Raw genomic sequence first — 16,754 nt, forward strand, 5'->3', positions numbered from 1 at the left:
GAAAGGGCAGAAACCAAGGTGGTAGAGGAAGAGGTGCGGCCAAGAAAACTGGTGCGGCCGAGGTCAGGCCCGAGGTGGCCAAGGTCAGACTCGAGGTGGTCGGACAAACACAAACAACATTGAATGCTATAACTATGGGAGGTATGGGCATGTTGCCAAGGATTGCTACTCGGTAAAATGCTACAACTGTGGAAAGATGGGCCGTATTTCCAAGGATTGTAGGTCCGAGAAGGAAAAGGAGGAGCCAAAAAACTTCCTTGCAGAGAAAGAAGAAGAAGGATTGCTACTGGTAACAAACATTCCAGAAACCGAGGTCAAACCGAACTGTTCTAATAACTCGGTTTGGTACTTGGACACCGATGCAAGTAACCATATGTGTGGCGACGAGAGTTTATTCAAAGTACTTTCAAAGGTGGAGTTCGGATCCGTTCCTTTCGGCGATGCTTCAAAAGTAACCGTCAAAGGTTGAGGAACGATCTGGTATCAACAGAAAAATGGGTGAATCAGAGGTCAGAGATGTATACTACGTACTCAATCTCAAAAGCAACATAGTGAGCATGGGACAGATAATGGAGAAGGGGTACTCGTTTCTAATGAAGGACCGAGAATTACAACTGAGGGATAAACTCGGGAGGCTCATCGCTCAAGTAGAAATGAAGAAAAATCGCATGTACAAACATGAGTTGAAAATAGTTCAAGATAAATGCATGCAACTTGATATGGAGGATGAGGCCATGAAGTGGCATTTGCAGTTTGGTCATCTTCACTTCGGAGGGTTGACCGAGCTGGTGAAAAAGGAGATGGTGCTCGGACTGCCTAAAATGGAATTCGAAAAGAGGTTATGTGAAATATGTGTGATCGGAAAGCAAGCGAGGACTTCTTTCCCACGGAGCTCCGAGTACCGAGCAAAGGACCAGCTCGAACTGATCCATATCGATTTGTGTGGCCAATAACTCCAGAATCATTTAGTGGTAGGAGATACTTCGTCTCTTTCATTGATGATTTCTCAAGAAAGACGTGGGTTCACTTTCTAAACGAGAAGTCAGAAGTGTTTGAAACTTTCAAGAATTTCAAAGTGATGGTAGAGAAAGAAACAAACAAAGTCATCAAAACAGTTCGATCCGACAGAGGAGGCGAGTTCATTTCTGTCGAGTTCAACAAATACTGCGAGGAACATGGAATCAAGCGTTTCTTGACGGCTCCATATTCTCTGCAGCAAAACGGTGTAGCAGAACGAAAGAACCGAACCATTCTTGACATGGTTCGATCTATGTTGAAAGGGAAGAATATGTTGAAGAAGTTTTGGGTAGAGCGGTGCAATGCGCAGTCTATGTGCAAAATAGATATCCACATGCAAAGTTGGGCGAAAAGACGCCTCAAGAGATTTGGAGTGGTGTGAAGTCGATTGTCTCTCATCTAAAGGTGTTCGGTAGCGTGGCCTATGCGCAAGTGCCAAGTCAGCACATGACAAAATTAGAAGATCGGAGCAAGAAGTACATATTTATCGGGTATGGTAAAAAATATAAAGCATATAAATTGTTTGATCCGGTTAACAATAAAGTAGTGGTAAGCCGAGATGTTCAGATGGAGGAAACGAAGGAGTGATGCTAAAGTAAACCGGTCGAAAAAGAAACTAGCTCAGAGATTGTTGTACCTACAGCAACACCAACCACCTAGTCCTCAAATGAAGAAACACAACCACAACAGCTTAGGATGAGAAGTCTATAGGAAATATATGACACTACAAATGAAGTTTATGTTGTATGTCTTCTAGCCGACTCTGAAGACTTGAGTTTTGAGAAAGTTGTCCAAGATGAGAAGTGGAGAACATCCATGGATGAGGAGATCGGAGCGATTGAACGCAACAAAACTTGGGAATTGATCGACCTTTCTAAAGGAGCTCGACCCATTGGAGTAAAATGGGTGTACAAAAAAAAGATGAATGTTGAGGGAGAGGTTGAGCGTTATAAGACTCGACTTGCGATAAAGGGCTATAGACAAAATGAGGGGATAAACTATGATGAAGTATTTGCTCTTGTCACGAGAATGGAGTCAATCCGACTCTTGATCTCGTTAGCTACTCAGAACCAATGGCCAATTCTACAATTGGATGTGAAGTCGACCTTTCTAAATGGAGTGCTGAAAGAGGAGGTGTACGTCGAGCAACCACTCGGGTACATGAAGAGAGGGGATGAGAAGAAAGTGTTGAGATTGAGAAAAGCCCTCTATTGACTGAAGTAGGCTCCCCGTGTCTGGAATGAGAGAATTGATGGGTATTTCAAGAAAACCGGGTACGAGCAATGTCCGTACGAACATGCTTTGTACACAAAGAAATCAAAAAGGATATGATGGTAGTTGCTCTGTGTCGATGACCTCATATTCATCGGAAGCAACACGAAGCTGATTAAGGAGTTTAAGGAGATAATGAAAAAAGAGTTCGAGATGACAGACTTAGGCCTGATGAAATATTTTCTTGGCCTGGAAGTGAAGCAATCGGAGGAAGGGATTTTTATATCCCAAGAGAGGTATGCGCTTGAAATTTTAAAGAAGTTTAAAATGGAGGACTGCAACCCGGTTTCTACTCCAATGGAACCAGGCACTAAACTCTTAAAGTTTGATGGAGGAGAACGAGCTAATTTTGGGAGATATCAAAGTTTAATCGGAAGTCTGAGCTACCTTACAAGCACGAGACCCGACTTAATTTTGAGTGTTGGGATAACGAGCAGATTCATGGAGGATCCAAGCTATACACATTGGAAGGCCTTAAAGATAATTCTGAAATATATTCGAGGAACCCTTTCACTTGGTCTTTTCTATTCAAAATTGGATGACTATCGACTAGTGGGTTACTTGAATAGCGATTGGTGTGGTGATGTTGATGACCAAAAAAGTACTTCGGGTTACGTATTCCTACTCGGAAATACAACTTTTACTTGGCTGTGAAAGAAGCAACCCATTGTAACCCTGTCTACCTGCGAGGCAGAGTATGTGGCGGCCTCTTGGAGCGTGTGTCATGCAGTCTGGCTTTTAAATCTATTAAGGCATCTGGGAGTGATCCGAGATGAAGGGACTGTGATCCGAGTTGATAACAAGTCGGCGATCGAGTTGACAAAGAACCCAGTTAATCACGAAAGGAGCAAGCACATCGACGTCCATTTTCATTTCATCCGAGATCAAGTCAGAGAAGGAAAGGTTAAGCTGGAGCATGTTGAAAGTCGAGCTCAAGCCTTGGATGTATTCACCAAACCACTGCCGACCACACTGCTGGAGAATTGTAAAAGGCTGATTGGAATGAGAAATGGGAAGAATATTTAAGTTTAAGGGGGAGATTTGTTGTAAAACTTAAATTAGGAAATTTATTTCTTGCTGGTTGGTATTCCTAGAATAATATTAATGACGTTAGGTGAACATGCATCATGAGTTATCTCTGGCATTTGAAGAGGTAAACATTTTGCCGATAAATACTTGTAACAATTCATTTGAAAAACCGCAATAGAAAGATAAAGAGTTTAAAAAAGTTGTCAACTTTTGCCTTCTTGTTGCCAACACCAATGGCAGCAACGAAGTCCTAAGGCTACCCTCCAACGACAATGACAAGGTCCTAATGTCATCCTCCAACTTTGTTATCAGATGTTGGTTTTACTGTAATATTAGTCTTAGTTTCCATAAATGGCACTTTGTGTCTTGGTTGCATGTGTGGTTATTGATTATATTTTGTCTTTTCTACTATTTTTGTTATCTTGGACAATTTATTTAGTAGTTTTTATTGGCATTTTTTTTTTTATTTAAATTTTTAGACTATTTGGAGTATCAAGTTTAGATTTATTATTAGATGTTGTATGTTTAAATAATTTTAGATTTATTATATTTTTTAAAATTATTAAGTGCATTGTTATTTTATATTAAGATTTATTCTAATTTTAGTTAAACATCGAACGAATCTTAGTTTTCGTTTGAGATTTAGTACAAATAATTAAACATTAATTGTTTATATTAAATATTGAATTGTCTGATGAGATAGTTTGAAAAATTTATTTTTCATAATTCGTTATAAGGTGTACATTGGAGTTTATGTATATATTTGATTAAATTTTGGTTGAGAACATTTTGTATTGTAGTCATGAGTGATTACTTTCATTTTGTGTACTTCAGAAACCAATGTGAAATGTTATCAAAATTTTATCAAATTTATGATGTTAGACTTCTTCGTATACATGTTACAAAATTATGTTTTTTCTTTTAATGGGAAAAGCCTCACCTTTTGAGACTTAAAAATTTTAGATTGATGGATCGAAACTGGATAAATGAACATCACATTAGTGAAGAGTATGAAAAAGAGGGTTATGAGTTCTTGCAATATGTTCACGAACACGAAATCCCTATGAACAAAGCATATTTTTGTCCTTGTGTTTATTGTCTTAATAAAATACGTTAGGACTTAGACACAGTGCATGATTATTTATTCATTTTTGGTATAGTGAGGAGTTATACAATTTGGACTTCGCATGAAGAAGTATTACGAGGAATAAATTATGTGGATGAATGGATGAGTGATCATTTAGAAAACATGGTACAAGATGTTGGTGAAGAAATTTTTTGGAAGTGTCCATTTATATGTTTCTCTAAGGTTTTGTTCACTTGAATGGATTTGAGAGAGAGTGATTGAGGGAATTTAAGAGGATTTGAAAGTATTTTTTTTTTGTTTATTTGAGTGGATTTGGAAGTAAATTTTTCTAATATGTCTCATCAATCAAATCCTATACTAATTCTCACAAACTTTACTTCCAAATCCATTCTCATTTACCTCCAAATCCACTCAAATAAACAACAAAAAAATTTACCTTCAAATCCTCTCGATCACTTTCCCCCAAATCCATTCAAGTAAACAAAGCCTAAAGGAAGAGTTGTTATCCGTGAAGATGATGACATGACAGAAGGAGATGACGATCTTATAACAAAGCTCATGATGAAATTAAACAAGTTGAACAGAATCGATATGAGTTAAAGTGAAAGTTAAGAGTATTTGGTCTCCAGTGTCATGTCCAGTGTACATTTTGTTAAATGATGCAATAAAAGGTGATTTTGAAAGACAAGATGATAAATATTTCAAGTAAGTTCTTCATTGTTTTCCATATTTATATATTATAATATATATTTTTTAATTTAGACTTAATCTTTGTGACTTAGACATTCATGCTTGTAAATATGTTTATGTATACTCAACTGTATTTCCAAAATTTGGGATGGTTTGAGGTTCAATAAATATACATGAAATCTGACCGGTCCATAATGACTGTGTCGAAGTACCTTGTGCCCTACATGGATAGGTAAGTCTTATTAAATGTAATATTTATAAAGTAATGTTAATTATTCGACTAACTATTTGTGATTCTTGATAGGTCCAATAGGCAACTAATGGTCATCAATCCAAGAGAATGCATAGTTGTCTGATTTTGTTCTCTACATAGGAAGGTGAAAAATCATTTGAAATTCATGCTACAAAACGTAAGTGTTACTTTTTTCATACCATTTCCTTAGTATAGATTGTTATTAATTAACATATGTTTCCAATTTAATTAGTTTTGTGGGTAAGTGATGAGTGCATATTTATACTCTCATTTCTTATAATATTGGATTCTTAATTGGTTTTTGTGTTTTAAAAAATGTTTTAATATAAGATTTGTTATAATTGAGTTCAATAAACATGAGATAAAAAAGATGTTAAAAATAATATTTTAATTATATAAATATTTTTTGAATTTTTCTCTAACATAAAAAATAAAAAATAACACACGTTAAAAATCATTTTTATATTATTTAAGAATGATAAACTTAATAAAAATATCTTGTACACCAATCTTTCAAGAGGCAAACAAAACTTACCATTAATATTAAGCACTCGGAAGAGTGTTTACCACATTGAACATCATTTTGTTTTTCTAATACCATAAGTTTTTATATATATATTTTTTTCAAACAAGATTCACATTAGAAATTTGACTGAAAATTCATTTGTAAATTTAGTTGCTATGTAAATAAGATTGTGTTGCTCATTGATCAACATCCCAAAATGGAAGGTTGCATTTTATATAGCTTTGAATTGTAGAAAGGAACTATAAAAAATATATTTGATAAGGTATTCTTGAATTATGATTACTTGAATTTATAGAAATTAAATATTACCAAATATGTATTCACCTTTATATAAAAAAAATTTCTAATTGTAGCTAAACTACGTGTTTCGATTGTCTTAATTTAAATGAAATGGTAGTTTGTCTTGCTCAAGATATGAACCACTGAAGATTTTGTTATAGAACTCATAACTTGCTTCATAAAATACACACTACAAGATTGATATGACTTAGATAAAATACTTATCATATTTGTTACATCAAAACTAGTTACTTAAATATATATATATATATATATCTATATATATATATTATATATCTATATATATATATATATATATATAATAAATACTAATCGTCCAAATCTTTCCAAAAATTATAATTTTCGGATAATATTCACTACTCACACACATATCTAACACCTAATTCATTAACATGCTTGAATTTTCTTACTTTTTCCCAACACAATTTAAACATTTATTAGTCACATATTTATGCCACAACATACACTTATTGCACCTACTTATATTTTGACAAGGAACAATTTAAACCAAAATGGTTGTATGGCATTTATAGGAGTTAAAAATTGAGTTTTTCATGTAAAGATGACATCTCCCTTATTTAAAACTTGTCTTTATGATAATTTAGTTGAATGTTGCTTTGAAGACTCTTAGCCTAGGTATCCTATCAATATTATATCTATGATAAATCTAAAAATTTATTCCAAGACATCTATCTTTTCACGAGATACTCCCTTTAAGCGTACAAGTTAAACTTTTAAATCTAATTCACTATAAAAGTCATAGAGAGTAGTTGAAATTAAATACATGTTTCACGGAGAGGCGTTACAAATGACATAAACATCATAAAAAAATGATAGATTACGTGCGGTCTCCCTCTATGGGAGAATTCATGGTGCTTGTCTTTCACTCTAATATAACGGTATCAATCAATCATTTTTTTTTTTTTTTAATTTAACTTATTTATATTATAGTATAGGTAAAAGGTGAGCTTTATTTTTTTTAGGAAATATTATTATTATTTTTTAAAATTGAAACAATATTATTTTTATCTAGATTAAATATAAATTTTATTCTTTAGTTTTCAGTAAAATTTAGAATTATTCTTTTGAAACTTTGATTCAATTTAGTTTCTCAATTTTTTAAAATGTATGAATTTAATTTTTTAAACAAATTTTGTTAAGTTTATTTTATGTTTCAAATGTTTTTCATAATAGTATTTAATAGAGCTATCAAAATGGGTCAGAACCTCCGGGTCAACCAGCTCACCACGGGTTCGGGTGGGTTTGAAAAAATTGTATTTTTTTATGCGGGTCAGATTTCAACCCGGCTTATGCGGGTTGAACCCGTGGTGGATCGGATTGGCCCACCAACTCACCTACCTAATTTTATTTTATTAAAATTTAATTTTAATTTTATAAAAAAATATTATTATTTTTTTTGCTTGAAAAAATTATTTAAGTTCCTTATTTTCAAAATTAATTACACACTCATGTTGAGAGTGAAATTTGTTTAGATTTGAATTGTAGAAAGTTTGTAATTTTTTATTTTAAAAAAATTGTAATTAAGTGAGCTAATTCGTTTACCCACCAACCCATGGTGGGTCGAGCCGGGTTCAAATTTTTTGGCTCGCTAATAAATGAGTCTGGTTGGGTTGACTCACTAAGTGACGTAGCAGTGGTAGGCAGGACCAGGTCGGACCGAGGTTCGTTTTGACAGCTCTAGTATTTAAGTTGTTTATTGCTTCACATATTTTGTTTTTAACATTAATTGATAATGCATTTAAAACTTCAAATAAATTTAACAAATTTGATTAAAAAATTAAATTTACGCAATTCTAGAAAATCTAAGTTAATCTAAAATTTGAAAGATAAATTAATTTCATTTTTCATTGAAAATTAAGACAAAATATATTTAGTAGAATGGTTGTGAAGGAATGTATATTATTGTGTTATAATTTAAATTGTGTTTGTGCTGTTATTTAATTGGAATTAATTGTTTAACAATTTATAGAAAGTTATATTAGAAGATCATGTGATAACCAAATTAAACTTCCATTTTAATTAGAAAACAAAAAAAATAGTGCTACCTCCTGATTATGTTGGAATTAATGCATGCATGTGCATTAGACATGTATGGTATTTCTTGCCCTGAAGTTAGTTTTGATTTCTCTCTAGTAGAAATTAAGTTAGTTGTAGATAAAGAAAGTAAACTACAAATATAAATTAAATTAATGTTATTAAGTTCAAAAAGGGAAAAGTTTTATGTAAGGAAAAAATAAAATAATAAAATGTTTGCGTACCAATGTCTCTAGCTTTTGGACAAATGAGATAATCATGATATCAATATCTTTATAAACTTTTGTCTTTTACGCGTTTGTTGAATTTTTTTAATGATTGATGCGTTGTGGTACATGTATTGATTGCTCTAAATAATGTGTGCCTTTTGACTAAATTTTATGTTACTCCTCTTATTTTGTATTTTAAAACTATTTAAAACGGTGAATTTGTCCAACATATATTGATTTGATTCCTTCAATTTAATTAATTTATGTTCCCGTCTGATTACATTAAATAACTATTTTAAAAAATTAATAAAATATTGTAGTTAATAATTTTATATTAGTTAATTAATTGTTTTACTTCATATTAAGGCTTTTTAAAAAATATTAACATAATATGATATATCTAACATCTTATATTAGTATAACAATCCTACTAACGAAGTATCACAGATAAGATATTAAACATAACATTCAAATTATTATAATTGTATTTGAAGTTCTAAGAGTCTTTCAAAATGGAATTTATGAGATGTTCTTCAAATAATATATATATATATATATATATATATATATATATATATATATATAATATATATATATATAATATATGAAGTTATAAGCCTTAACTATCAACTAATAGTCCTTTTAATTAGTGATCAATACTTTCACTAATACCATATTTACTCATGTATAACTTACAATATTACTTACAATAGTAGATGCATAAACCACAAAATAAGAAAAATAAGAAAGTAAGATAGTGCAATTATAATAGTTCATATCAATTTCAAGCTATCATATTATAGTGAATTAAATTTTTATCAATTCAACTATCAATACTTTTAACGACAATCAAATTTCTACAAGACATGTTCAATAATAACTCATGAGACCTAGACATTTGACTCTACTTTCGAAAGACATATCTATTTAGTAGACTTTGAATTTTGCATTTGTCATGTCATCTCACACTCCCAAGGAGCATGCTCTTATAGAGCAATAAATTAGGACAAATGTTCTCCTCAAGTATGATAGGATAAATTTGATACGATCTTGTTCAGGAAGAGTACGATATTTTCTAAAATTGAATCTCAAGGGCATAATAAAATAAATCAAAAAAGAACGCAGAATAAGACAGAGACGAGGACGCCACAATTTAGCAAATTGATAAGTCAAAGTGAAGATTCATCACAAAGATGTTAATCTTTTATAAGAATCAGAGTTCTAATCTATGAACTAAGAATCTTCTCTCAAAAATGAAAATGCATATATTATGACTCAAAAGTGTTTACATATGTATTTGGTGCCCCTGTATATAGGTACAAATGTTAAGGCACCTAAGAAACCCTAAAAGAAAGTCCAAAGACATTGAGTCCAAAAAGAACTTGAAAAATAGAACAAATTGTTTGCAATTAAAATAAAATAAAAATTTATTTAATTTCCTAAATTATTCTTCAATTGTGCTCATGATATTCATGTTCTTTAAATTCCTTTCTTCATGGAAGATTATATTATTCAAGATTCAAGGAGACATGTTTTGATCTTTGACATTGTCATAGGTCCTTTGAATTGCAAATATTCTTCTTCAAGTTTTTCTCATATATGTTTCAGGAAATAATCATCTATCATATCCTTCTTCTTGAAGAGAATTTGTCTCCAAATTCGTACCTCTTGAAGATTCTTTATCCAAATTTATTATACCTACGTGGTTCAATCCTGCTTCATACCAAAGCATTAGAGTGTAGGAACCTCTCTCGGCTTTCAAAATTATATATCTTTTTCTATATGAGTTAGATATTAACATAAAAAAAATAATCTCATTAAATCACAATTAAATACACCATAAACCCTAATTTAGTGTAGAAATTTCTCCTTGGAAGTCACTAAAGTCTCTTCATCCATACAAACCAAACATCATATATCTCACATTAAACTATTCATTATTAACAATAAATGAACACATGCACAATTAAAAAGTCTAAAACATAAATTATCAAATACAACAGGTAGCACCCAATAGTGACACCCAACATCCTAAGCCCTTGGATCTTCCTAAAATTTAATTCCATATGATCCCTTAGCGTAATGGTTCTAGCGCCTAACGCTACGGTTGAGTACCCAGTGGTTTCTATGGGTGTCCATTGTCATAGACCCTTGAGACTCATTGTGATTCATAATCAAAATGACGCCCAATGATCCCTAATCAATGTCCGACACCATGAACCACTCTAGTTCTCTGACTTCAAATTTTCAGCATCCAATAGTTTTAAGGTACCATCTAGTGCTATATCAAGACTAAGATCCTCACTAACTACAACATGTTACCCAATTTACTTATCTAGACAATTCTATATCTTCCTTAGATCAAAATACCAGTTTTAATTCAAAATAAACCTTAAATAAAGCAAATTGGACTATCCTACTACAAATAATCATTTTCACGGATACCAATTTCCATTCAATCAAATAATCAATAACATCAATCTAATTTAACATACAAACATACACATTAGAAATTACCAACAATATCATTTTCTCATCATAATTCATTCATAAAGCATTATTCAAATTATAATTAAACTAGTTTTCCTTACCAGGAGTAAAAACCCTTAACTCAAAGGTTGCTCCTACATCTCTAGTTCTCACATGACACTTTAACTACACAAAGAAAATCTCTATGAAAGATAAAAACACATCCTCAGAATCACAAACAAACAAAAATTAATCTTGAGTTATTTTAATTCATATGCATATGCCAAAGAATTACATGCATAGACAAAAAAAGTCACATACAATCAAAACAATTCACTAATTCATAATTCATAAAGGAGAAAAAAATAAACTTACTATGTTTTAAATTATGGTCGATTTGATGTGATCTTTAACAAATGAAATCAAAGATTTAAAAAGAAACTAGAGAGAAGATTGTATAAAAAAGTTTCAGAGAGAAATAATAATTTTTAAAATTAAATTCGATTAATTTTTTTATTTATAATTAATGTTTTAAATAACAAAATAATCAAAAGTGAATTTTTTAAAATCATTACTACTTTTTACTATTTGTTTGGTACTTATAATATACAAAATTTACAATTTAAATTTAAGTTAATTTTACTTTTTTAACTTTTCTATGTTTAGTGATGAAAGATCTTAATTATTAACTTTTAGACACGATGTTTCGATTTTTTAATTATTAATTATTATTGTTTTTATAAGTTTTAAAAATTTAAAACGAAAACATCCTATAATTATTTCAGTTCCTTTGAAATTTAAAATATTGCTCTTTTCAGACTTTTTTAATCTATAAATAAGTAGCCATTTATAAATTAAACAAATACAACAGTTTTTAAAATAAACTTTTCAAATAGCGAGATCACAATTTGTTACTATATTCGTGTTATTGTAATTTTTTTTTAAAAATCACTAATATTCGTTGACCCTTCGTGAATATCTAGACTGCCCGAGAACTGGAATTCAATTTAAAGTATTTTTAGGGAAATTATTTTTTTCATTTAAAAATAAACAGCCAAATTCTATTTTGTAAAATATCCCTATTTATCTGTTCACACTTTAAAATAATGATAGTAAGTTATGAAACAATTATATATTATTTTATTCGTTTAAAAACTATTAAAAATTCTAAATTGAATACTTGTTGTGGATAGCAACCTAAAAGTGATGGTCTGTCTCTATCAAGCAAAATTTGTAGCCAGATCATTTCAACTGCTAACCAAATCCTTGACACATAACGATTTTTCTTTTGTAAAATTTTATTTTAATTTTGGCAAAACTAAGATTATTTCTTTAAATTTGTAATTTTTTAAAATGTTTTCGGAAGTAAAATTATTTTAATACTCACAATTAATTAAAATTGGTAACTAAGCTCTTAGAATAATCTATAATGAATATTATAACATTAATTTATACATCTATATAAAAAAATCAAAGTCCAGCATTAGTGACACTCACCTAAATTTAGTTGTTTCTATTTAAACGATGTCTAGTTATCAAAAATAGACCTCAAAGTGTCACTCTATTTCTCTTTTGGCAACCACTACACTAATTTCCTTATTTAATACACCACCATCTTCAGATGGAGCCTTGCTCGCTTCACTTTAGCAATTTCATAATAACTTTTAAATAATCAAACTATGAGCAAACAAAGAAACTCTTTTCACTTTTACATTCATTTAATATTATTTAATATTATTTTTTACTTTTTTATTATGTCAAATAAGTACAAAGTTATATTATTCTACCATAACTCTTATCACACGTCTTGTACATAATCGAAAAATTAAGACTATCCGATTATACATTCTTTTAATTGGATTATACTAATATGATAAAAGAAAACATTGTTGAAATTGATATTACGTGGAATTGATATCACGTAGCAAAATGTTTAAAAGCGTGTTTGAACAAAACTAAGAGGAGAGAAGTGAATTGTTTTAAGTTAAAAAATACTTCTTTTTTTAAAAGTTTCCTTTTAAAATTTTCTTTAATAAATCTAAAATGTTAATTTGAATAAAAGAAAATAAACAAAGGAGAAAAGGAAGGAGAAAAATTTAAGAGGTAACTTTTTTATACCAGTTCGGATCAAAAGACCCTATGTCCAGTTGTTAATATCTTCAAAAGAGGGATTAACCTTTCCACTAAAATAAATAATAATTTACAATAGAGAAAAATTGAGATTAGAAACTACCTCTCTTAACAGATAAGAGATAAAAGACACCTCCTTCTGACGCACAAAAGGATGAATAACTCGACTTTGCTTTGTAGGTATATTTCACCACTTAAACACACTAAGAAAGAACATTTCCTTCTATAAGCACAAAGTAAAGCAAGCTCTCTTTTCACAAACAGAAAGTTTCTCTTAGACACACAAGTCTAATATCCTTAGCAATTTTTTTTAAAGTTATGTTTAAGTTAAGTATTTATAGTCTTACATTTGAAAATTAGGTCAAAAAATTAGACACACAAGTCTAATATCCTTAGCGGATTTTTTTTAAAGTTATGTTTAAGTTAAGTATTTATAGTCTTACATTTGAAAATTAGGTCAAAAAACTAAGAGTCAGTTTTGCAACTGTCACTAATAATCAACTATCATAAGTGATAATTTATTATCTAGGAAGTTTGGTAATTCATGCTTTCGAAGATAATCACGTACTTTAATAAAAAAATAAAATTTTTTCTTAGTGCTCTATTGTTTGGGTTCTACCTATTGATTTTTGAACTACTAAATTAATTTAATTACAATACATATATTATAAGATTTTAACAACTAAATTATTGAATCTTGAAAGTATTTTCTAAAATCAAACACTTCTTTAATTCTTCAACAATTCTCGATTAAACATCATCATCAAAATCTTTAATGAAACAACATGTCCATCTTTTCTTTCTAACAAACTTAACAACTAAATAAAATATTAAGAGTGTAAGTTTATAAAATGTAGGAATAAAATTTACAAAAACATCTTAAAAATAATGAATATGACAATAAAATTCATAAAAGTTAACTCACAATAGAGATGGACCGCTGCCATTAACATATTTTAAAATACTTGTGTATCCTAATTAAAAATTTATATTTACTTTATATGAAAATTTATTTTTATCGCTCTTCCTATATCCTTACTTATTATATTTATATGTTTTAAATATTAATTACATCAATATTTTATAAAAATAAAATTTAAAGTAAAAAATTAGAATATTATTAATAATTTAGTATTAACAAAATACTTTTGGTTTAATATTAAATAACAATGAAAGATTTGGAGGATTATATTTGTTTTTGGATTAAATATTTTTTTTTTCTTTAAATTTAGATTCAAAATTAAAACTCGTTTTTCTTTTCGAATTTTAATACAGATTTTTCCTCAATTTTTAAAAATAAATAAATAGAATTTTTTCAACTTAATTGTATAAAGTTTTTTAACATGTTAAATTGCATTTTTAGTTATAATTGACGTTAAATTGTTTATATCATATATTTCATTTAAATACAACTTTGGAAAAACGTAAAAGAAATTGATATTGTTGAATTAAAAAAAATATATTCATTATTTTTTAAGTTTAAAACCAAAAACTATTAAATTATAAAACAATAAAAAATTTCATTTTACATTAAAGACATTTATAAAATGAGATAAACTATAAAACTCAAATTTCAATTAATATAATAATTAAATTGTAGGTTAAATTTACCAGATACACAAAACAAATATTCAGTCTTTTAAGTCTACCTACTTCAACCTTTCAAATTTCATATCATCCACATGAGTAATAATTTATTTCGGATTACCAGTTCAAAAGCTTATCATAATGGAAAACTCAAATGTCGATCTATATGATAATTCAGGAACAATGTCTATTCAAACAAATTGGCATTTTAATCAATTGTTACAAAATATAACTTGACTTATACTAAACAAGTTACAAAAACAACTACAGTTGTTTAGTGAAAATGGTTAAGAACTAAATTACGTATGATTTAGTTAAAATCAAATGTATTGTTGATTTTGCACAAATAATGAAACGTTGGAATTATCAAAACAAAATATTTACCACTAATTCAAAAATATTCTTTTATAATTTCAAAGACAATACTATGACATTAGAAGATATAAAATTATGTACTCATGTCTTTTATGTTTTTGCGAAACCTCCCATATGTAAGGATCTAAAAAATAGAGTATTAGAGTATATAGATGTATTAAAATAATGAGACGAACATTTTTATTTTAAAATAATCTTATAATATAAATAGAAATTTCTAAAGCTCGATTCATTATCTAAATAAATTTTATCTCTCTAAAACACTATTCTCTTTCGTTTCTCTGACTTCTCTCTATATTTTCTCACACTTGGGCGGTCTGTTGTTTGACGATCAGGAGGTACCTAGACGATCACTACGTCAAGGGCTACACATCTGACCGATCAATTTCGGGATTCTAGCCGGTAAGTCGTTTCCCCTCTTTCTCTATACGTTTTTGAAACTTTGATCATGCAACAAAGTCTGTTTGCATATATCTAGTAGTGTTCTCCTTCAATTCTTGACTTCAATTAGGTCTTAAGGTTTTTTTTCATCACCAATTGGTGATTTGTAGGGTTTCTTAGAGTTGCCTTGCGATGCAAGCATCGGTTGGAGTTTTCTAGAGCTGGGCAATATATCTTTGAGGTAAGGGGGGCTAGATTTGTTTTGAATTAGAAATTTGTAGTATATGCATGATGAATTTGGGAATATTGATTAGGTTGAACTGAATTTGATTTTTAAGATATATGTGATGTGTAACTTGAATGTGGTAATGTGCAAATGTATGATATGTGAAATTAAGCTTGATTGGATGTTGTATGATATGTAAGTGGTGGTATGAAAAGTTTAAAATCTGTTAGGAAGGTGTTTAGTTTGAAATTGAAGTGATCTATAATTGTTTTAGGTCATTGGTGAGGAAGTGGGGTAGTGAAAATGAGAAGTAGGGGTTAGATGCTCAATTGGTCAGTTGGAGCAGCTTTAGCAAGTCAAATGTGACTTGCTTAAGCCCTTAAAGTGGACAAAAATGTGTCAAAAGTGGTAGAATTAGATTTGGGTTCTTAAGTTGAGAAGTTTGAAGTTTTGAAGAGAGAATTGGCTCTTAAACACTTTAGATTGATGGTAGGAAGGGTTAGAAACATTTAGTCAAGTATAATTAGGTATATAACACAATTTAGGAGTGTTAGAAGTTGGGAAAAATAGTTAGAATTGGTAAACTTGGGTTGAGTTGGATAATTCTGCAGAATTTTTGCTGCAAAATTATGCAAACTCGCTGAGCGAATGGATTCGCACAACGAGTGGTCTTGGCGAGTTGCTCTCTATTTGAGCGATTCGCACAGCGAGATGGTGCTCTGTGCGAATGCTTGTGGAGTTTGCTCTCTGCCTGAACATTCGCACAACGAGTAGATGCGTTGTGCGAATGGTTTTAGAGGTTTGCTCTCTGTTTGATGATCCACACAGCGAATTAGTGCGCTGAGCGTCTGGAGGTGGTCTGGGGTAAATAAAAAATTAATTCGAATAGCAAAAGGTGGTGCATAGCGAGTGTTTAGGGGGTCTAGGTCACTGTCTAAACTTTCGCATATCGATTTGGGGCACTATTTAAGGGGGTTGAGGTCTGGTGCCATTGGAAGTTTATTCGCACAACGAGTTTGGGTCTTTGTATGAGAAACCTCTAGATTTGCTATGCGAGAGGGTGCTTTGAGTGAAAGGTTCAGGTTTTAGTTCTCTCTTTTCTTCTTTGTGTCAATTTAATTTAAATGAAGTGTGTAGTATATTATGAA

Source organism: Vigna umbellata, chromosome 9 (assembly GCF_029865625.1).
Source record: "Vigna umbellata cultivar VRB3 chromosome 9, Vumbellata_1.0, whole genome shotgun sequence".
Classification (NCBI taxonomy): Eukaryota; Viridiplantae; Streptophyta; class Magnoliopsida; order Fabales; family Fabaceae; genus Vigna; species Vigna umbellata.